We start from the raw sequence: 22,541 nt of genomic DNA on the forward strand, positions 1-22,541 counted from the left end.
GAGCAATGAAGAGGAAACTCCTGTAGCCCACACCAGCGACAGAGGGGGGAGTGCCACAACTCTGGTTGCTGTGCAAGAAAAGAGGGTGGTGTGATGCAACATATGAGAACTTCCTGCATGCAAAGTGGCAAGTCTACCACTGAGCTGCAGCCCTTAAAATCTGCAAAGTTCTCCCCTCAGGCAAGGCCTGCCTGACCCCAACTTTACCATAGTTTTGGCATGGAGTTAAGACTTTCCTCTACTGCCAGGCACCTGAGCATATTTGAGGGATTGGCTGTTAATTCCCCACCTCAGAACTGGATGGTTTATAATTGTGTCAGTGGTGCTTTTTAGCAGTTTTATAGGTTGCCATAATCTGATATGTTAACCTGGTTGACAGTATGATTGTGTCTCCATTTTTTTTGGTATGTTTTAAATTTTTGTAGCTTGTACATATTGGTTGGTTTTGCTTGTGGTTGGTGACTAAGGACTGCATTCAGCCAAGGTATTACTCAGAACAGACCCATTGAATGCTGCGAAGTGTTGTTGCATCATTTCATTTGAGTGGATGTACTCCAAGTTGGAAGAGCATTGGATGCAACTCTGAGAAATTTAATAAAGTAAAACCTACCTAGCCCTACTCATGGGGAAAAGGGTGGCTGATTCTTAAATATTCTGCACAAGAAAACACCAAAAGGAATTCAGAACAGCAAATAATGAACTGGAATAGAATTCAATGCCACAGTTTATGGCAAATTTTTCATCATTGCAGCTTTCCAGAATAAAGAGTTTCCCCACTCTCCTCTTCCCGCATGCTGTTCTGGAATTCTTCACACTCCCTGCCCCGCCAATGAGCAGGATGCATGGGAGACAGCCCTGTCACATAACCAAAAGTCCTTGTGCAGGTGTCAGGCATCAGGGAATCCAATCCCCCCACGGTAGGCTGCCAGGAATAGATAAGACAAGGAAAGTTCTTTCCAATGTCTTTTATTCAATATTCACAGAGAGAAGCTTAGAAATGCAGCCTCTTGGAGTAATGGTGTTGCTCCGAGTAAATCTCCACCACCACCCCTTTCTCTCCACTTCCTCAATCATCAGCAGCACCACCCACCTTACGGTGACCGCTTAGGGCCATTTGTCTCTGAGCCCTTTGCTCTCCTACTTTCATTGTTTGCCAGGTTCTGGGAGGAGGAGGGTTTGGAATGCTTTCTCGTGATAAGTGTAAGCCATTTACACTTTTCCCATTATTTCCCAACTTTCCCAGCTTTGCCCTTCATCTGCCTCTGAGCTGTGACCTCCCGCAAACCACTGTTGTAAATCTATACTGTCTTCCTCTTCTCTGGAAGGTTCAGGCTAGGGAGGCGATCTCCACAATTCCTCCTCTGTCCAGTCCCTGACAGCAGGGCTTCTACTGACAAGACTGGCTTCTCATCCATAGTACTCCTGGTATTTAATACACCGGGCATAGCATTACAGTAAGCTCAGTATCTGAGCCCTAACATTTTTGGGTGATCTCCAATGTTAGTCATACTCAGAGCAGACTTATTGGACATCACCTTATTATGTTTGTGATTTGCTATTTCAGTAAGGCAAAAGCCAAAGTATGCATAAGACTACAATGTTCATTGAAGATTTTCTTGCTTACCTATTATTTAAATTATTTTCTTTAAAAAATGAAACTTCTGAAAGATACAGCTATTTGCGAATAGCCATCAATATCTCTTGTACAAAGCCTCCATATCTTGCAAACTTGTCTGGGACCTACTGAGATAATTTGAATAGCTGTTGCTTTTTCAAGTTCATAATATTTTATAAAATCAAACAAAAATTAATGAAATGGAAAAGACAAATAAGGTTACATTTCTTTTCTTTTTTAAATACATCAAAAGACATTGACCTAGAAATACATAAATACATGCATAGAGAGTAAAGTGTAGGCTAGCTTGAGCTTAACAATGTCATCCTCTTTTTAAAAAAATTGTTATTATGCAGTTTTCATTTTTACTCAAAACAGAAGAACATAAGAAAAGCCCTTCTGAATCAGGGCAGCCAGCCAGCTCAGTTGGTAGAGCCTGAGGTTCTTTAACCCACATTGGGTTAAAGATTCCTTCATTGAAGTGGGTTGGACTGGATGACCCTTGTGGTCCCTTCCAACTCTATAATTCTGTGATTCTATGTCTATAGGAAGCCCACAAACAGGACATGAAATCAATAAGACTCTCCTGCGGTTACTCCCCAGAAGCTGGCTTTCAGTAGTATACAGCCTCTGAACGAAGAAGATGTCTACTCCTCTTGCACAAGAAAGTTATTCTCTTCCTCTCTGAGACGTATCTCAGCATTGCCAAAGAAGAAGTGGTCTAAAGGATTTTTTTTAAAAAAAGAAAATATACGAGAGCCAGTGTGGTGTAGTGGTTAAGAGCGGTAGTCTTGTAATCTGGGAAACCGGGTTCGCGTCTCCGCTCCTCCACATGCAGCTGCTGGGTGACCTTGGGCCAGTCACACTTCTTTGAAGTCTCTCAGCCCCACTCACCTCACAGAGTGTTTGTTGTGGGGGAGGAAGGGAAAGGAGAATGTTAGCCGCTTTGAGACTCCTGAAGGGGAGTGAAAGGCGGGATATCAAATCCAAACTCTTCTTCCTAAAAAAAAAAAAAAGAAAGAAAATATACAAGCATGCTGGTTTTTACCATTTCTTTCCCCCAATCCTCCAGAGTCTAGCATTTGGTTAGAGATGTCTTCAAGATCTTACAATCCTTTACAACATCTAATTGGGGGAGAAATCTATTCCAAGAAAATCACCCAGCGTCATTTTCCAGCACCCACGCTTTCCACTTTAACTTGAGTTCACAAGATACATGCTTAAGTCAGAGTTGTAAAGAAATGGTCCCGAAACACTGTGCATTTTTGGAAGATCGTTGCAGACAGTGTGTGTGTTTGGGCTTTCTTGTGGCCTATGCTCTTAGATTCTTAGGACGCTGAAGCGTCGGCTTTGCTGCTAACTCTGCTTTGCATATCTGCTCACACTTCACAAGTGGAAAGCCATGGCGCATCTGAAGCAAAACTCATTTGAAGAGCCACAAAAATATCTTCTGACGACCAGGCCTAATTAATGCCTCCACGGTGACCTCTACATCTAGCCCATATCAAAAATATTACAGCCGAGTTTATTCAACATGAACTTGAGATCAGGCAAGACCTGGTACTAATGAATACTAATGAAGAGTAATTACTGGAACTCTGCCACTGAAACCCATGGCAGAAGCATATGATAATTGGATTAATACAATCATTTGCAGAACTTTACACAACCCCCTCGAAAAAAGAAAAAAGAAAGAAAAAGAAAGTAGAAGAAGCAGGAAGAATTGCAACTCAAACAATAACCTTGTTGTATTTATTCCCATGATTCTAATCCACCTTTCGTTCTTCTCTTGTGGCCCAAAGAGTTCTACAAACACAGAGGCATTCAGTAATATAACAGGGATGATTGGTGTTACTATTCTGGATCCCCACCCTCATATAAACATATATGAATGCTGTTTAACCTACACATAAAACAAGATGGAATGCAGAGAATTTGATGGACTGTTATGGTATATCTACCTAGTGGGAAAGGGAGAAGTCAAGGTTAGGTCACCATCTCCTGCTCATGAAAACTGTGCCGGTACCCAATGTTCAGAAAGGCTGGTGCCTTTCTAGAAGAAAACAGCTGTGATAGCCAGTCACAGGAAAAACAAGAATATTGTGGTGCCTTAAAGACTAGCATAAAGCTTATGTGGCAATAACTGTGTTGGTGAGGTGGCCCAAGACTCGCTATTGTTTTATATGATGACAGAGTGAAGGATGCATCCCTTCCCTGTATCACTCAGATTTTTTTTTATTGACCAGATGTTCCACCACACACAAGAGTCCTCGTTCTGCATGCAATACCTGCATGGTAGAAGAGAGGGTTGCCTGTTCCATTTCTGCACCCTGTGCTATATAGCCTATCACCAGCCTAGGTATGGATGAAACAGATCTTATTGTTCAATTTTTATATATTTATACCTACACTGAGTACTTTATATAAAGGGTGTGCAGAAATGTTATGAATGAAAATAATATGATGACTTGCACGTGTGAAAGAACCATCATGGGTCAAGCACTATAGGGGAAACTGCTGTATCATCACTTTAAAGGTAAAGGGACCCCTGACCATTAAGTCCATTCGTGGACGACTCTGGGGTTGTGGCGCTCATCTCGCTTTGCTGGCCGAGGGAGCTGGCGTTTGTCTGCAGACAGCTTCCGGGTCATGTGGCCAGCATGACTAAGCCGCTTCTGGCGAACCAGAGCAGCACACAGAAACACTGTTTACCTTCCCGCCTATTTATCTACTTGCACTTTGACGTGCTTTTGAACTGCTAGGTTGGCAGGAGCAGGGACTGAGCAACAGGAGCTCACCCTGTTGAAGGGATTCAAACTGCCGCCCTTCTGATCGGCAAGCCCTAGGCTCTGTATCATCACTTTGCATAACCTTAAATCAATTTTGTTCAGTTGAAACAATTCGCACAAGCAGCAGCGAATCATCAAGCAATAAGGCCTCTAGTGATGTAAGTCAGTGAGGGGCTACAAAAATCTATCTTCCCTCACCCACCCCTTCTTTTCATAGATCTTAAAAATGAAAAGAGGGTTGGAGATCTATGACATCTGGCAGTAACTGGAAAAGAGTAGATTCAGGAACAGAACTTAGATTCGGGAGAAAGAAGATTAACTTGTAAAATAGGAAGGCAGCAGACTACTATAAAATTAGTAGCTTTCTGTTCTGAGTATAAGAGTTGGCCATTTTGTATTCACATGTAGCTCCCTTCCAGGCTTGTTTCAGATGGGACAAAAATCCATACCTTTGCAGCCATAGGGTGCATATTTCCCTTAGGCTTTCTGTCCAAACTTTTCTCCATCAAATCCAGAACTGATCTTGCACCTCTCTCTCCCAGAGCATAATGTGTCCCTGCAAGAGGAAATGGGCAAGATGCATTTTAGATAAGAGAGAGAAGTGCAAGGAGCCAAAAGCAGAAACCAAGCACAGATCCTAAATCTCTCCCTCATCCCATCCATTTGCCACATTCGGAAAAGCACGTTGCCATTCGCTTCAGTTGATGCTATTCACACATTTCAAGGAAGTACAATATGGCATCACTCTTCCCTCTGTGCTGGGTGAGTCCCATCCTTTGAGATGAATGGAGCAATTTGCCCCTCAGTGACTCCCGTTCTTTGACATGTGCTTACAGTGGAATCAGAATGACCCATGTTGTTGCCAGATGCAGAAAAGCACCCTTGATCCCCAGCCAGCTATCAACAGTTCTGTATGCTGGATTCTGCAAGCTGATTAGTATTCAAATAAAACTTAGTATGTCCCCTTAAGGTGACAGCTTTAAGATTATCTTTTGTTTGCATGTAAACGCATGTCCTTTTCCCTCTTTTGCTGGATTGTCCTGGGCTGCCGCTTCTTCCCCAAACACGACTTGCTAGTGCTTCTTTCTCTTGCAAGCATTGACTGAGATCCCTCTGGCTGCAGTGTTTACAAAAAACAGGTGTTCATTTTTCTTCAGAGCAGAATTTTAATCAAGTGTTGCTCTTTCTTTCTTTCTTTTAGTCCAAAAGTAATTGAGCAATCAATTTAATTAAGGTGCCTGGTCCAAACAGAGCTTATTTCTAGAAAGCCCCTTCAGCTTCTTTAATCAGTGACGGCAAAGCTAAAAGAAAAAGTCCAACGTTTCTCTCCATTACTCTTTATTCATTTACAAAGAACAAAGATCTCATATCACATAATAAAAAGAACCATTGAGTTCAAGGACTTCTGCAACTGGCACGCTGCGGCACAAAAGTTTTCAGAATCAAAAGTACTATCATTGACACAAAATAAATATTTCTCTAGATAGCGTTATCAATCAGGTCTTTCCCATAATCTGATATAAAGGAGTATCTCATAGCCACCAAACACAATAAGATTAATGAAATTGGAGATGGGGAACATATGGGGTCTTGCATCTAATCCATGTCTATTCAAGTCTCTGAGCTAAGCTACATCTGTTGATCAATATTCCATCATCGTAAACTCTGCCTGTTGCAACTGCCACAGAATTTATATCATTAGGGACTCCTGTGCCGGAGTTCTTTTGAAGAGACTCTCTAGAGACACAGAAAGTCAGTCCCCCTCCAAAAACAGTTCTGGAAACAAGAGAGCATACAGTTTAGTTACCTCTTCCCACACTTATTAACTTTAAATATGCTCCTATCGTTAAGGTGGTTGAAGAGCAGGAAAAGGATAGGTTCTTTCAACTCTTCCAAGGAAGATTTAAAGAAAACCCCAAGAGTGTGATTCCCAAAGATGTAATAACTGAGATCCCAGGTTGGGCTTGATACACTTTGCTGTATGATGGAAAGGACAAAATTGCCTCCCCTGCATTCTAAGTACATTAACCAAGAGGACTGCCAGCTGAATCTTACTTCAGTACTGGTGAGAATAAGACAGTGACCTCCCACTGCACCTGAGAGAAACAGGACATATTGGGGGGGGGGGGGAGCAGGATAGGCAATACAACACACACCCCTGTTCTCCAATGTGCTGAGCATGTTTCCAGAAGGCAAGACATCATGCCCAGAAGATAATACAAACAGTTTCCAAAAGGTCTACCAGTGAAATAACAGCTGCAAACAAATACCGTGGTACCTCTGGTTACGCACTTAATTCGTCCCGGACGTCCGTTCTTAACCGGAAACCGTTCTTATCCTGAGGTACCACTTTAGCTAATGGGGCCTCCCACTGCCACGCAATTTCTGCTCTCATCCTTTTTTTTTTTTAATTTATATTTTTATTGGTTTACAAATACAAAAAAAAAACAAAGTTGTACATTCAAACTTCTTAATTACCTCTTAATTCCATTCTTTTGACTTCCCTCAGTTTGTCTGAACTTCCTTCATTTTATAACTTTTAACACAATCCTACTTATTGTTAATTATTCTGGTAGCTTCAATTCATTATTTATACTTATTATTAGATTTTCACATCACAGAGCTTCCTTAAAGCTTACAAACGTAATCTGGTTATCACTTAGTTTTTGCAAATATTGAATAAACTTCTCCCAATCTTCTGTAAATCTTTGATCTCGTCGATTCCGAATCCTTCCTGTCATTCTGTCCAATTCTGCATAGTCCATCATTTTGGCTCTCCAATCTTCTATCGTAGGCATCTCCATTTCTGGGCCATCAATATTCTTGCTGCAGTCACTGCATATAAAAATAACTTCTTCTCTTTCTTGTTTATCTCATTCCCTGTAATACCAAGTAAAAACGCTTCTGGTTTCTTAGTAAATGTGTATTTCAACATTTTCTTCAATTCATTATAAATCATTTCCCAGAAGCATTTTACCTTCTTACACTCCCACCACATATGAAAGAAAGTGCCTTCCTTTTCTTTACATTTCCAACATTTGTTACTTATCTTATACATTTTTGCTAACTTTATGGGGGTTATATACCATCGATACATCATCTTCATAACATTTTCTTTTATAGCAGTACATGCAGTGAATCTTAAACCATCTTTCCACAGTCTTTCCCATTCCTCCATTTGTATATTATGTCCTATATCTTTGGCCCAGTCAATCATCACCGATTTTACCTCCTCATCCTTCATATACCATTCCAGCAATATCTTATACATTTTTGCTAAGATCTTACAGTCATTATTTAATATGTCAGTCTGAAATTTGGATTCTTTATCAGCAAAGCCCCTTTCATTTAAATCTTTTCTAAAAATCTCATTAATTTGAAAAAAATGCACCCAGTCATTCACATAATTCTTAACTTCTTCAAATGGTCTCATTTTCCATTTTCCTTCACTTTTACATATCAATTTCTCATATGTTACCCAACCTCCTGTCATATTGAGTTTCTTCACGCTCATCGCTTCCAGCAGGGATAACCAATAAGGAGTTTTTTGTTCCAACAGATTTTTGTATCTTTCCCATACTTCAATCAAGGACCTTCTTATAATATGATTTTCAAAACCTTTGTGGACCCGTTTCTTATCATACCACAAATACACGTGCCACCCAAATCTATTATCAAAACCTTCTAAGTCTAACACATCCGTATCTTGTAATTTTATCCATTCCTTTAACCAACAGAGGCAGGATGCTTCATAATATAATTTCAGGTCTGGCAGGGCGAAGCCTCCTCTTTCTTTTGCATCTGTTAAAATCTTAAATTTTATCCTCGGCTTCTTACCCTGCCAGATATACCTTGAAATTTCTCTTTGCCAGTTTTTAAAAATTGCTGCCCCCTTGATTACTGGAACTGTTTGGAATAAAAATAACATCTTCGGTAGCACATTCATTTTTATCGTTGTAATTCTTCCCCAAAAAGAAAGTTTCATTGTTCCCCATACCTCAAGGTCCCTTTTAATCTTATTCCATGTTGGAACATAATTGTTCTGAAACAAGTCAATACTCCTGGGGGTTAACCAAACCCCTAAATATTTTACTTCTTAACCACTTCTATCTCAGTTTGCTGCTGTAGTCTATTAACTAACTCCTGGTCAGTATTTTTAATAATTGCTTTGGTTTTTTTCTTATTCAACATAAATCCTGCCAATTGTCCAAACTTATCAATTTCTTTCAAAACTTCTGATACTGTATTCATAGGATCTTCCAAGATGCTCTCATCCTGAGGTAAAGTTCTTAACCCGAAGTATTACTTCTGGGGTAGCGGAGTCTGTAACCCGAAGTGTTTGTAACCCGAGGTGTTTGTAACCTGAGGTACCACTGTATTTGCAAAAAGAGAACTCCAGAAAAATATCCAAATGTAGTTTGGCTATGAGGAATTAAAAAGAAATCTTAAAATGTATTTTAAAAACCAATAGAGAAGGGGCCATACATATCTCCCATAAGGGTAAGGACCTCTATCACCTGGTGTCATTTGGCAGGGGCACTCAGAGCAGGGTCTCAGACAAAGATATTAAAAACCACATTGGTGTATGCAAGAAAGTGATATTTCAAGTAACCCAAGGCTTAAATTTAGATATTTATAGATGAAAACTGGCTCTTAAAATTGGGCCCAGAAACAGACTGGAAGACAGAACATCTAAGAATCTGGTGGGATTTTTTAATGACTCTTGTAAGAAATCTCTAAGAAAATAACTTGTACAAAGAAATCCAGAGTAAATGGCAAACCTCCTAGATCTTTTCTCATAGCTAGGGACTTGGGTGTGTATGTTCTCCATTTAAATGAAGCTTTCCATTTGCCATCCATGCTTCTGCAACATTTATTCCCTGTAGCAAAAGCAGTGGCCGAAGACATTCTCATTTAGTGGCAGCTGATGGAGAGATCATCCCTCAATTTTCCACAAGGTTATCATAATCTGCCATCATAAGATTCCAATCTCATTTTTAAAAGAAAAAGGGAAAGGGGAAAGAAAATTGATTTAGTGTCACTGCTTCATCCCACATTGGGTTTTGCTAGCTGCCTTAAGTATCCTAAGGAAAGGTGGGATATAAACAAATACCTGTTAGGAAAATGCTAAATGAGTGAGCAAAACCGAACTGCCAGACAACTTGATTCAAATGTTCCTTTTCTTTTTAATTTTGACACCAAAGATACCTTCTATGCTCCCTTCTCTATGCTGTGCAACAGATATATGTTAGGAGTAAATAGCTCAAAATTAGATAAATTATTAAAAAAATATATCACAACATGTGATTGTGAAAGTATGCAAAGCTTACATTGCAGAATGAATATCATTCTCATGCTCTAAATTGGAAGAATTGCTTGTTCTGGTAACAGAAAGACAGTAATAGATACTTTTAGGCAAGCTGTACGTTATGATGGAGATGCATTCTGGAACTGTGTTCCCTTGGATTCCCACTCCACAACACAACCAATTAGTGCCATGGAAAAGACAAGGAAAAGGCTATCGTAGGAAATCTTAATGTTCTGAGGTAGATATCCCTGTGTGGCAGTATTAATGAACCTCAACTGTTTCCAATTATGGGCCCTCCCTATGAAATATTTGCTTCCAATCCAGCACAATAGCCTCAAGATTTTCATACACACAACCTCCCTTCCTGCTCCTTCTAGGCCACTGGCATTTAGTATCTTTCATCACACTCCCGTTGCCTCTTAAATCTGCCACAAAGGCCGCTTTATTGAGTGTGAGTGGCTGAAGGGATGCTTCAGCAATGGGAGGGTGTCAGCAAAGGTGATGGCATCAGTGGGTCCCTTCTCCTACCAAAGAAATAAAATATGCTGTGGGGTTTCAAGGGCCACTGATAAATTGGCCTTCAGAGGTGAGTTGTAACACAGAACATGCAAGCTGAAAATAGGTGAGGGATAAATGATGAAGATACAAATCTCAGTAGTGGATAGGTTCATATAGAGTAGAACAGTGCAAAGGGCTGCCTATTTGGAGGTAGCATTCAAATGCAACCTACTGGGTATGATGATTTCAGAGAAATTTATTTCTCTGAAATCTGACAGGAAACCCATGTTACCGGTGAGGTAAAATGATCTTTAAGGAAGTCTATGACTGTGCTCTAGCACTTCCCTGCAGAGAGTTCAGCTGGACTATTACCACATGGCAGCAAACATTCAAGGAAAGTAACCTGCAAACAGTTGTTTTGTTTATAGTTTCAGCAACTTTACTCATATGAACAAATTTGCTGACAAGGATCTAACTTTCTGCAGTCACTCAATAATGTTGATAGCAAATTGGTTGTATTGCTGTTTCCCCCTCCTCCTCTCTGTGTAACTAGAGAGCGTTTATGTACAGTAAACTCTAGCTAGGACTTGTAGTTTAAGGAAGAGGAATTAATTTGCCACCCTATATGGCATGCCCTCTCAAGTACTACCAGTCCCAGAGTTCTTTAGTCCCTGCTGACATTTCCTTTGAGGAGGCAGGAGAGAACCAACAAACTAGTCTTCTCTCACGACAGCAGGAGAGAAGGACTAGCACCGTAGTAAATCAGAGACGTTGAAATTCCAGGGATAACAATAATCAAATGCTGGGAGGATTTACAGTTACATGTGAGTAAAGGAGCTGCGCCTCTGGTCTTCAGAGTGCATTGACCAGATCCTGCAGATCCTGCTCTTCTGTTTTTTCAGTGTAAATCCTTTGTGGGCAGTGTTTCAAAACAAATAATAATAATAATAATTAATACACCCCGGCCACCACCTCTTTAATCTTCTACCCTCGGGCAGGAGATATAGAAGTATAATCAGCCGTACCAACAGGCTAAAAAATAGCTTTTATCTGTGGGCTGTTAGGCTGTTGAACGAAAAATAACATAGCGATATTGACTTGCGAGGTGGTGTGTTGTTTGATAAGAGATTGAGTGTTTTGGGGGGGGAGGCTTGTTTAATTTCATTGTACACAGGTTGTATAATGACAATAAAGGTATTATTATTATTATTATTATTATTATTAAATGTATGCTATTTATTATTAAATTTGTTTCCATGAGATGTAGTGATGGCTTCCAACTTTAAAAGACGATTGGACAAATTCGTGGAGGATAAAGGCATTCAATGGCTATGTACCACCTCCACTGTCAAAGTCAGTATGCCTCTGGAGGCCTGCTGCTGGGTGAGTTCTGTTGCACCGAGGTCCTTCTTGAGGTTTCTCATAGGTACCTGGTTGACCGCTGTGAGAACAGGATGCTGGACTAGATGGATTTTTTGCCTGATCCACAAGGGTTTTTACTGGCTTCAAGCAGCAATGCCACTGTCCCTTCTAAATCTCACCATAAAGCTAGCAACCAGGGATGGGGGCAGAGGCAAACATCATTCATGGCCTTTGTAAAAGGAGGGTTCAGTAGCAATTAGTAACCTTATCTGCTAGCACTGGCAACTTAGAACGACCATGCTTCCCCTGACATCCTACTTTACTCTCAGACTTCCTTTGTTGTCCCTTTTCATCTAATCCATGACAGATTTCCCCTGTGTCTGCAGGTCAGACATCTTGATTAACCCACAATTTCCTAAGTGTGCCTCCCCTTTGTCTCACACATGGATGAACTCTACTGTAGATTGTCCTGAATTTGGGGATCTTGGAGGTTTCGGTGTGGATAAATGACTTGGCACCTCCAGCACCTCACATTTATTCCACATGGTAGAAACTTTTAATAGTTTTTTCTTGCCGCAGTAACATGTGCTAAGCTGAATCAAAGGCAATGAAAAATCCATTATTTTACTTCACCTTGCCAAAAGACGCTTTGCTATAATGGGAAATATTTCCCCCAATCAGCTGCCCGCATTCTCTGACATAATTACAACTTCTCACATTTTCCCCCCTTTTGTTGTATTTGTTAGTTACCTCATTATTCCTCGCATAATAAACCTAGATGGTTTCCTGAAATGGGATTTCAGAAGTATCGCTGGTCCACTTTTGCAAGTTTCGAGTCGCATTCTTGCTCTTTCAGTCCTTTTGGATTCTGTTTTGATTAATAAGTGCCCTGTCCTCGTTTAAACGCATTAAAACACTCACCTCTTCTGATTAGCACAGCCTGCCATGCAAATCCTTTGTGTTGCACTTTCTAATGATTGATACTGCATTACAGTCAGACGCAAATGTATGCCTACTCTTTTCTGTCGAGCTCATTTTGCCTTTGACGGTCAGCCTCCCGTACGCATTCGGTGTCAAGTGCTGGTGAGCGAAGGAGCCGCAGAGAAGTGCCTCCATTCCTCGCCTCGCCTCTTTTTAATCTGCTCGAAGCTGTTGCGGATTTGGCCCTTTTCAAGTTGGAGGCAGAGCCACAGGTAATTATCTGCAGCTGGATTTGAAAACACTTGTCAGGCAAAAGAATCCTTTGCATGGCGAGGCTGCCATTTTGACAACCGGGGAAGAGGCAGAACATTTGCTTTACATGCTGAAGGTCCCAGGCTCAATGCTTGACATCTCCCAAGTAGGACGGCGAAAGACCCCCCGTTTGAAACTCTGATGCCAATCAGCATAAATAGTGCTGAGCTTGGTGCACTTGGTTTGACCCAGTCTTCATGTCTAGCTTCCCTAACCAGCAGAGCATAACTTATGCCTGGGACAAAAGGACATACAGCAGTTGTTGTAAAGTAGTGTCACCCACAGACAGGGGATATAACAGGGCTCTCTAGGCCGATATGGCGATAAGTCCTTCACTAATGCCCCTTTTTTCCACGTTCAGAAGAGGCTGCTTTGCAAATGTGGCCCCGCAACACCTTAGCAAGATGTGGAAATACCTTGGATATCTCGTAACCCCATGTAAAATAAGGTAGGGTGAAGCAGGATTGTTATTTGTGGTGCTGTGGCTTAAGTGATGAAGTTCTGAAGGTTCAAATTCTTACTTAGCCATGAGGGTAACTGGGAGACTGGGAGAGTGACTAAGGTAAGGATGCTTCCAAACCACCCTCCCTGCTCTGCAAATAATATGCCTGTCTTCTTCGCCCCAAGATGACTATCTGCAATCTATGTGTGGTACAGATCCATGTGGATCTTGGTTCTTGTAAACAGTTCAACACTTTTCTCCCATTAAAATGCCTGGAGATGAACTGCTCTTTCATCTGGCATTTGATAGGCAAATGCACTTCCAAGTTCTCAGTTGGATGGAGATTTTTCAAGTTCAGCCCTAATTTATTTATCTTAAATCCGGCAATGTACTGTAATTTTACAATAAAAGCCTCCCAATCAAAGCTTACCTTATCCAGAGGTAATTAATACAAAGATTGTTGAATTAAAGATGTGAGTCTTGACACTTTGGCAGGGGGTAAGGGACATGGTCTCAAAGGCCCAAATTATGCCTGAAACAGACCAATTAACACCATGTATCTTCTTTTATGTTAACTTCAATTAAGGTTTCTTAAAATTTTTGAAGTTATTTTCTTCTTTACAGTCTCAGAATGTCAGAAATGTACATCAAAGAAAAACGCTTCAGTGCGAACACCATAGGTAACGCTCATTTGCACACAAATCTGCATATTGCAAAGGAGTTCAGAGCCCATTTTGCATGTATTATTGCAAGATGTGAGTCGATGAATTAAAGGACTTAAAGATAACAACCATACAAAGGAAAGAGTGCACCTACTTGTGTTTACAGAATGAACTTTGAAAAAAGGAAAGTAGTCATTATCTCTACACAGGAATATACATGGAAATTATATTAAAATGGCATTTTGGACACCTGTGTGGTTTAAACACTTTTGAGAAATTTGTAAAGTTCATTTAAAGGGAACTTCCATCTATACTGCAGACTTAAACTGGGTTAATAGCCTTCCTCTCTCAAGAGGAGATCCCCCTGTGAGCGACAGATGAAACTACAATTCCCAGGATGCATTGGGGGAAATTATGACAAACTGCTTTTAAAAAAACCCTATATAAATTAGTAGTGTAGGTATGCTTTCTGAGATCATCAGTCACTGCTCTTAAGAGAATCGTCTTTGGTCCAACGAGAATTTTATCCATACACAACGCTTTTAAAACAAAATTGATGCTCAATGACTCCTGTTAACAATGAAGGTCAACAACAGGAGTGTCACATATCATCATTCAATAAAGGAAAGCAGGACTTGGCAAGTTTATACTAACTTTTACACCTATATTGCTACTGCTTCCTATTAGCCAGCTCACAAAAATTACTAATCACGCAATTCAGCCAGCTTGCCAAAAAGGGAAAAAGCTAAATCAGCTAAAATTGTGAGAGCTCGGCTTCTATCTGTTGAAGCTCATTTTTTGAGATGTCAATCTTTTTCTGCAAGACCAACTGTGATAAACCTGATCTTTGATCAACAGTTCTTAAAACATTGGATCTTGGCCAGAATCCATCTGTTGCTCAGCCCAGGCTCCGATTCGTACTGCCATGAAACTTCTGAAGAACTGTAAATGTCAATGGAAAGGTGTTAAGCTCATAAGCATTACCATCTAAATCTTCCTATCTTTCCAGCTGAGCTAAGCAAAAGGTTAAATGCTCCCCGTGGAGCTTACCCTTCCAAAAAAAACCACACCATTCAGGAATCTCTGTTTCCGTGTATTAGGACAATCCAATCCGTTTCACAGGGAGAGGGTGAAATTCCGAACCGGAACAAAGGGAATGCGCCAAATCCTTTAGATCTGGGATCAGGAAAACATTGCGGCCCATATTCAAATGTCCATAGGTTACAATAATCTTTGGAGGCTCTGCTTTTAGTCCCATGTACGAAAAAGGTATGGTTGGGAGTGGGGACGGACTCAAAAAGGGCCTTCTCTGCAGCTATAGAATTTCTCCTGGCTATAGAATTTGATAGTAGTAGTAAATTTCATAGTTTAACTCCATACGTTAACTACCTTTTATTTGTCTTGAACCTCCAGCTCATGTAGCCCTCTCCTTTTCTCACAAGGGGAACAATACAAATGTATTATTAGGAGTGTTCTGGTGAATATCTGCATATGAGCACTGATTGCACAGCATGACTTGAACCCTTCTCTCCTGGGGCGCTCATGCCACCTTTCTTGCCTTCTACTGCTAGATTATGGTGATACCTGGGCATTATAATAGTTGTATGGTCCCAGATGTTTGCCTTGGCTTTTTAGAGCTACCTGCACACACTGGAGCCCAGGAGATTGTGTCTTTATTGTTCTCTTTCCGATTGCCCTAGTAGTGCATTGTATGTAGAGGGTACATGAGGGTGGATGGTATCAGGTGTTGATTGGCCATTGGTGTACATTGATTGATGCCTCATTTTCATGGCTTATCTGAAGGTAGTGTGCAAAACGGTGATCAGGGATTAGCACTGGATGGGCTTAAATCTGACAGTGTTGCTACACGGATGCTTGTTTATGCTGTCGTCTGTTCGGCTTAGCAGTTAGCTCAGTATAAGATTGCACCATAGCTAGTGTCAGTGTAGCATCGCTGCAGTGACCATCAGCTTGGGGAACAATAACATTGCCCTGCCATCTAATAATTCGGTCAGATTCTTAATCAGCGGGGAAGGGTTATTGCCTTTTTATTATTGTACAATACCTAGTGTTATATTTAACTGCTTGAGAGTATCATAACCAAGCATTGTTTTCAGTGTAGTAGAATCTGTAAGTAGTGATGGGGAAGAAATTTGATTCAGGTCTTATTTGAAACTGAATCCATCAAATTTATCCTTTCCAAAACAATATACAAACCAAAACACAGCTAACATTTAAAATTTGCACTTAACCTGAATTTTGTTATGCACTTCGCCAACCAATGTTTGCAAACATGCATATATTTGGGGGAAGCGTGCATAAAAATGAATATACTTGTGAAAATAACACACTAACATGCATTATATTAAAGAAAATTGCTTGCAAAACTGTGTACATTGGTCAAAACTGCATATTAGGAGAAATTTGCAAAAAGGTACTGATGAATTTTTGTGATTTTTTTTTTAACCCGCAAATTGTAAAATGTGGGGAACTGAAAATGAATGGAAAAAATGAGAAACTGAGAGAACTGAAATCAACAGATCCTTCCTAATCCTAACCCCTGCTTTTTCTAGTTATTTTTGAACAACTCGCTTGCCCATAAGATCTGAGGATCATCCAAAACTTTTAGATAACTGGAAGCTCATTTTAAAAAGGAGTGTTGTTTACATATGATTACAGACTGACAAGGAAATACCTTTGAGACTCATACCAAATTCAAGACGATCAGGACACCAAGACAGCTAAAGATCAGGTAAGTGGAAACATACTAAACACAATTTGTTTTGCACATTGGTGTTCATATAAAGCTAATAGAATTAAACAATCATTTCCTTGCCAGGTGCTTCCTTCAGCTGAAATTTTGAATTTTGACCTGAGGAATAGTTGCAGGCGCAGACCTTCAGTGCAATGTTTGTCATTAATACACACCTTTTCTTCGGATGGGGTTTATGGGCCTGTCAACATCAGCAACCTAGTGTGTGTGTGTGTATGTGTGTGCGCATCACATGTGCTCACCTCTGAGATCTGCAAGTTTCATTCTTAACTCACCGAGAAAATGGGACATGACACTCAGCACTATGGGACATTCAATCATTTCTGACCCACTTGCACACTTGGCTTGTCAAGGCCAGGCGGATGAGGGATCAGCCAGTTTTTAACATTATTGCACACTGTGCTGGGAGTAAGAGAGGGTTTATTATGTCTTTACTTTAAGGAGAGGGGAATGTGGCTGTAAAACAGGAAAGAGTGGGGGAAAGCTCAAGCAGATTAAATGGTTATTAATGAATATATGAGGAGGTGAGGAAAGCCTTGTGGACTAATTGCCCGTCTCGTCAAGCACCCTGTTTTCATCAGCGACTAGCCCAGGGCTTCAGGGAGGCCCACAAGCAGGGCACAAAGACAAGAGGCTTCCCCCATCATTTGCCCCCCAGCAAAATGGCATTCAGAGTCACAAAATTCAAGCTTTAAAAAGGTTAGACAAATTCATGGAGGCTAAGGCTACCAATGGCTACTAGACATAATGGCTATGTTCTGCTTCCACTGTTGGAGGCAATAGGCTTCTGAATACCCATTGTTGGGCATTCTCAGGTGGGATTGCTTTCATGTTCTGCTTGCAGGCTTTGCATAAGCATCTGGTTGGCCACTTTGAGAACAGGATACTGGGTGAGGTGTGCCTTTGGCCAGCCTTGTTCTTCTTTTATTCCTATAATGGCCTCTGAACTTGGAGGTTGCATTTCGCTATCATGGCTAATCCCCATTTATCGACCTCTGCTCCATGAATAAGGCCATCTAAGCCAGTGGACATGACCATATATATTATGAGTTAGTTAACTGCTGGCTTGATTAAGTACTGCCTTTTCCCTTGCCAGAATCTATTAGCCCTCATCTTCATGGGATGACCTTGAGAAGAAGTCAAAGTCTGGCTTTACCACTTATTCCATCTTATTCATAAATACAGAATCAGGTCCCTTCCCCCTTAGGAGCCTCAGATGCTTCACCTTTTCTTTGTACAGATAGTGTCTAAGCCACTGGATTATTTGGGCTCCCCTTTTCTGTACCCTTCCATAAATAAAGCACCTTGTTTAAGATGCCGCAAACTGGATTATACACAGTATTCCAAATATAGCCACCCCATAGATTTATATAAAGGCATTTTCATACTAGACATTTTAGTTACAGTCCCTTTACCAGTAATGGTAAATAGAAGAATGTGACCTTTTCAGTATCGCCATATCCTGATTTAATGTTTCCATTGATTTCCCCTGTGCAATTATTTACACAGAATCTCATTTGCCATATTGCCAATCTCCCTGCCAGACATTCAAACAGCAGCCACTGTTTAGCATGCCTAAGGGGAGGAGCTATAGTTTAGTTTTAGGGAGTTGTAGAAGGGACTGTAGCACTTAAATAATAGTATTCAGTGGCCTGTTTTACATGTAATGATAAACTGTGGTTTATTAAACCATGGCCTAGCAGCATATGCAAACCCACCCAGCGGCTTAACTAAGCTTTCTTAATTATGGTTTATGATTGCTAGTTAACCAAAGTCTGAAGCTGGTCCATAAACCTTAGTTCATGTTAACCACAACTTAGTGTTGCACATGTACCTGGACCTCCTCCTTAACTTTGTTTACGGATCCAGCATTGACCCCAAGGTTATAGAGCGAAGGGCAGCAAAAAGTTCAAACTGCTCTCATGGCTCGGCTGCTCTCACTGGTGCCTTTTAACTATTCTGTGATGTAATAAACCAAGGTTTCAGTGATTAGCCATGCTTTATATGCAAATCCGGCCAGTGTTGTCTATTCAGAACCATACCATCACAGGTACCTACAATTTATAGTATTTTTCCTGAGCTTCCCTGATATGCATCATAATCTTCAACTCTTCCCTGATTCAGAGTAAACTAGTTATGTGTAGATCATGATGATGATGATTTATTAGAGCCTCTGGATGTACAGCTAAGCAATTTTTCAATAAAAAATCAGATAAAAAAACCCAGAAACCCAATGACACGCAAGCGTGCTTACATCCAGACGTTTTTCTTCCTGCATTTCTGCTTGTGTGCTACAACACAAATGGAACTCAGGAGGCTCACGTGTAGATGTGCTCTTGGCAAATCCTTAGCATAAAATAAAGACATAGCAACCTCAGGTCTTGAGATGTTTCAAAGTTAAAAGAGGTCCTGGTGTTATGCTCCAGTTCTTGCATCGTTTCACCTGCCCATTCTGCTCTGTATTCTATGATAAGGGGAGACCAGAGTGGATGGCATTTTTAAGGCAATAGCACCTCTCAGCTGATTCAATGCTTTCAAGTGGACTTTGAGTGAACCAAGTCCATGCTTTCCTGGAGAAGTCAAAGTCCTCTCTCTGTGTGTGGTGCGTATTTCACAGAAATGTAAACCTAAGACCTCTTTTAAACTTTGTCTTAGCTTTCCAGATTGTCAAGATTTAAGGTGCACAGTGCTGCAAGATATAAGGCACTGTAAAACCTTGCAAGCAAATTTTCAACACCTGGCTGCTGATCCCTATTATGTTACCTTTACAAGCTATTTCCTCCCTGTAGACAAATGCCTCTTTTTTCCAGCATGAAGGACTGATTTGATTTTAGCCACTTGAACAGCCAAAGGCTTAGTCACTGGAAGCAGCCTGGATGCTTTAAGAATACAGAAAGTCTCCCTCTTCGTGCAATGCAAAGTCTGGGGGCAATGCAAGATTTTTTCCACCTCCCTGAAGAAACTGGTTTCAGTTCAGAGACAAACCAGAGAACACTGCAATCTGCAATCACTGCCAGCATTAATAATTTTCCACCTCACAACTGGAATTAGTGAGATGGAACTAAAATAGGAAGAATGTAGAGACCACTTTCAGAAGGCAACTGGGGATACTTCTAAATGATTGTTGTGTGTGTCAGTTAAGACCACCCACGTTGCAAATTATATATATTTAATCCTGCAAGCTCAGCTCAGAAATGTGTTCTACTGTATTCAACTTCATCAACAGAAGTTGCATTGAACCTTACAGTAAAGTAAGATTATGATAATTTTGCAAAACAGATATATTCTTTTTTCCGCTTTCCCCTGCTCATTCAAGTTTACAGCCTTTTCATGCAGGGACTGAATTATGGTGTGTTTGATGCTTTGCACCGCTAACATTATGATCTTGGGAATCATTTTATCAATGGGAAACTAGCAAAACAAGTACTGAAATTGTACTCTGAGGAATCTGATTTCTATGTAGCATAACACTGCATGAGTATAGCATCTTATCAGTAAATACTAGTAAAAATAAGAAGCCCACAATATGTGAAAAATGGAATATGAACAGAAAACATTGTGTCTCAAGCTACAGTAAACTCATCAGAGAAGGATAGTGGAAGGATCTTATTCAAAAATATGGTTAACTCCTGCAAATGCTTAAAGTATACATTTTAATAAATTCCATTTTTCACACATTGCAGACTTATTCTTTTCTGACCTTTCACATGACATGCAAAGAGCAGGTGGTTTTTTGTGAGATAGAGAGAGAGAGAGAGAGAGAGATTTTCTATACAACCATTTGCTTTAATAATCCTGCACAAAATTTATGGTTTCAATCTTTTAATGTATCCCAGGGAACCTCAGCCCATTTGCAAAGATCATATTACAGGAAACACAAATGTTAATTGTAAAAGAAAGTCAGAAGTGTTTAATGAATATGTGAAGTAGTATTGGATTATGGGGAACTTCAGGCAGAAAAGGAAGCTCACATGCTGAATTTTATTTTGCCGATACTTTGAGATTCATCTGAAATATAAAAACTCATGCCTTTAAAATATTGCTAAAAACTCCAAATGAGACAAATACAGCCATCCATTAACTAAGGAGTTATTTAAAATCCAAAAGAATGTGCTTTTGTGATATTGTTATCCTTTCTTTTTCTAGGATAGGAACATTTGATTTTGTATACCAATTAAAGACAACAGACCAAATTCTGCATAGAGGGGGCTTGAACTCCATTGACTAATTATGTTTTGGGTTTCAGCCCTTATATTTAGCATTATCGCATCTGCCCAAAATGAGCATTCTTAGATCAAGACGAAGGCGTTTAGCATTATGATTTATGAATCTTGATCTATGAAGCTGTGTCTATCAGACTGACATAATGCAGAGCCACTTCCTTATTCTTTGCACTCACACTGTATTCTTTAGCTATAATTAATTTAGAGTTAATTTGTGTTTTCTTTTTGTTTGTTCACTTGTGCACTGAGAAGAAATGCATTTTAAACAGCTGTTGCCCATTTGGTCCAAGTCAAACAAATGCAAAACAATACCTTTAACTAGACCAAGTTCTGTTGCTATAGAAGCTTTAGAAATCATGCAGAATTCTTCACCCAACAGAATGTTACAAGAGTATTTAGAACAAGGTTGTTAACCAGTGACTACAGTCTCAGTCCTCTGCTCACATACATGGGAGTAAGTCATTCTGAGCCCAGTGAGGCTTAAGTCTGAGTAAATCTGCATATCCATCATTGACCTAACACCATACATCAACTCACATGAAATTATTTTCAGTAAGCCGGTTCACGGATTCAGCTGCTAATCACCAAGGAGTTCAGTAATAACATGATGAGAGCACATGCACAAACCAATGTTCATTCTCATCATGGCCATTTGATTGTGTGAACCACCCCAAAGGAGAGAAGAGATCTCAAGTGTGTACCAAAAATTATCTAGGATGAGCTGCAACATATACTATTTGCTCTGTTTGCTCCAATGAGCGCATCCCCTTCCCAGTACAAATAGCACGTGTGCCCCAACATCCAGATCAAGACTGCAATTTGCTAAAGTCACACCAGGATCCTAATCTGCATTGCAGGGTGGGCATGCCTGCAACTTACTTTGCTACTTGCATGAATGGTGTCAACTCTAGTTTTTTCTTAAGGCGGTATAAAACTTCATTTTGTACTGCTCACAAGAATATGAGCAGCAAGAGAATATTAACAGCTCATGAGTGCCTAATGAAGTTTTGTACAGCCTTAGAGGCAAACTAGACATGACACCCAGAATCTCAGCTTTCAGTATAAAAATGCAAGTTTCCAGCCTCTTTGATTACATAGGCGAACGTAAAGGATATGTGATAGGCGTTTCTGCTCCAAAATCTGCAGTAAACAATTAGGAATTTCAGTCTAGGCTATATTTCAGGCTCACAATTTCTAAGAGTTGTTTTGAGGTTAGCAAAATGAGAGGTTTCAGTTGTCCTACAACTCAAAATATTGATTCACATGACTGCTTTTCTCCTAACACAAGATTACGGTACTTCCTAGCCTCATCCCCTGTTGCTGTAGATCCTAGAACGGAGCTTCCCAAACTTTTAATGTTGGTGACACATTTTTTAGACATGCATCATTCCATGACACAGTAATTCAGTTTTAACTAATTCAGGTTAAACTCATCCCTTTCCAGCCCTGGGAGGAGCATTCACGTGACACATCTACACACTGCAGCCAACACACTAATGTGTCACGACAAACAGTTTGGAAAGCTCTATCCTAGAAGATATGAGGATGCCTGTGTGGATCTGAGCCTTGTTATACGTTCAGGAACTTCGTTACACATTTTACACTTTGACCTCGCAGGCATAACACCAAGCAATGC

At 40.3% G+C, this 22,541-nt stretch overlaps 2 long non-coding RNA genes across 5 annotated transcripts in view; one reads left to right on the forward strand and one right to left on the reverse strand.

Annotated features, from left to right (window-relative positions):
- The window catches only part of LOC308474895, a 19,677-nt gene extending 9,789 nt beyond the window's left edge, over positions 1 to 9,888 (reverse strand). The window contains exons 1-2 of the long non-coding RNA XR_013985014.1: positions 9,735 to 9,888; positions 4,854 to 4,960 (exon numbers count right to left, since the gene is read on the reverse strand). This is a non-coding gene — a long non-coding RNA (uncharacterized lncRNA). The remainder of the gene's footprint in view (positions 1 to 4,853; positions 4,961 to 9,734) is intronic.
- Positions 9,889 to 19,948, forward strand: LOC308474886. 4 transcript variants are annotated; one of them, XR_013984998.1, is made up of 5 exons: positions 9,889 to 9,950; positions 11,472 to 11,593; positions 12,603 to 12,765; positions 16,589 to 16,661; positions 19,493 to 19,948. It is a non-coding gene; the product is annotated as an uncharacterized lncRNA (long non-coding RNA). The 4 variants fall into 4 exon arrangements; XR_013984999.1 differs by having other exon boundaries at positions 11,478 to 11,593; XR_013985000.1 differs by lacking the exon at positions 19,493 to 19,948 and adding an exon at positions 16,749 to 18,826 and having other exon boundaries at positions 11,478 to 11,593.
- The last annotated feature ends 2,593 nt before the right edge of the window (positions 19,949 to 22,541 follow it).

The sequence above is a fragment of the Podarcis pityusensis genome (assembly GCF_964106645.2).
Source record: "Podarcis pityusensis genome assembly, chromosome: 4".
Taxonomy (NCBI): domain Eukaryota; kingdom Metazoa; phylum Chordata; class Lepidosauria; order Squamata; family Lacertidae; genus Podarcis; species Podarcis pityusensis.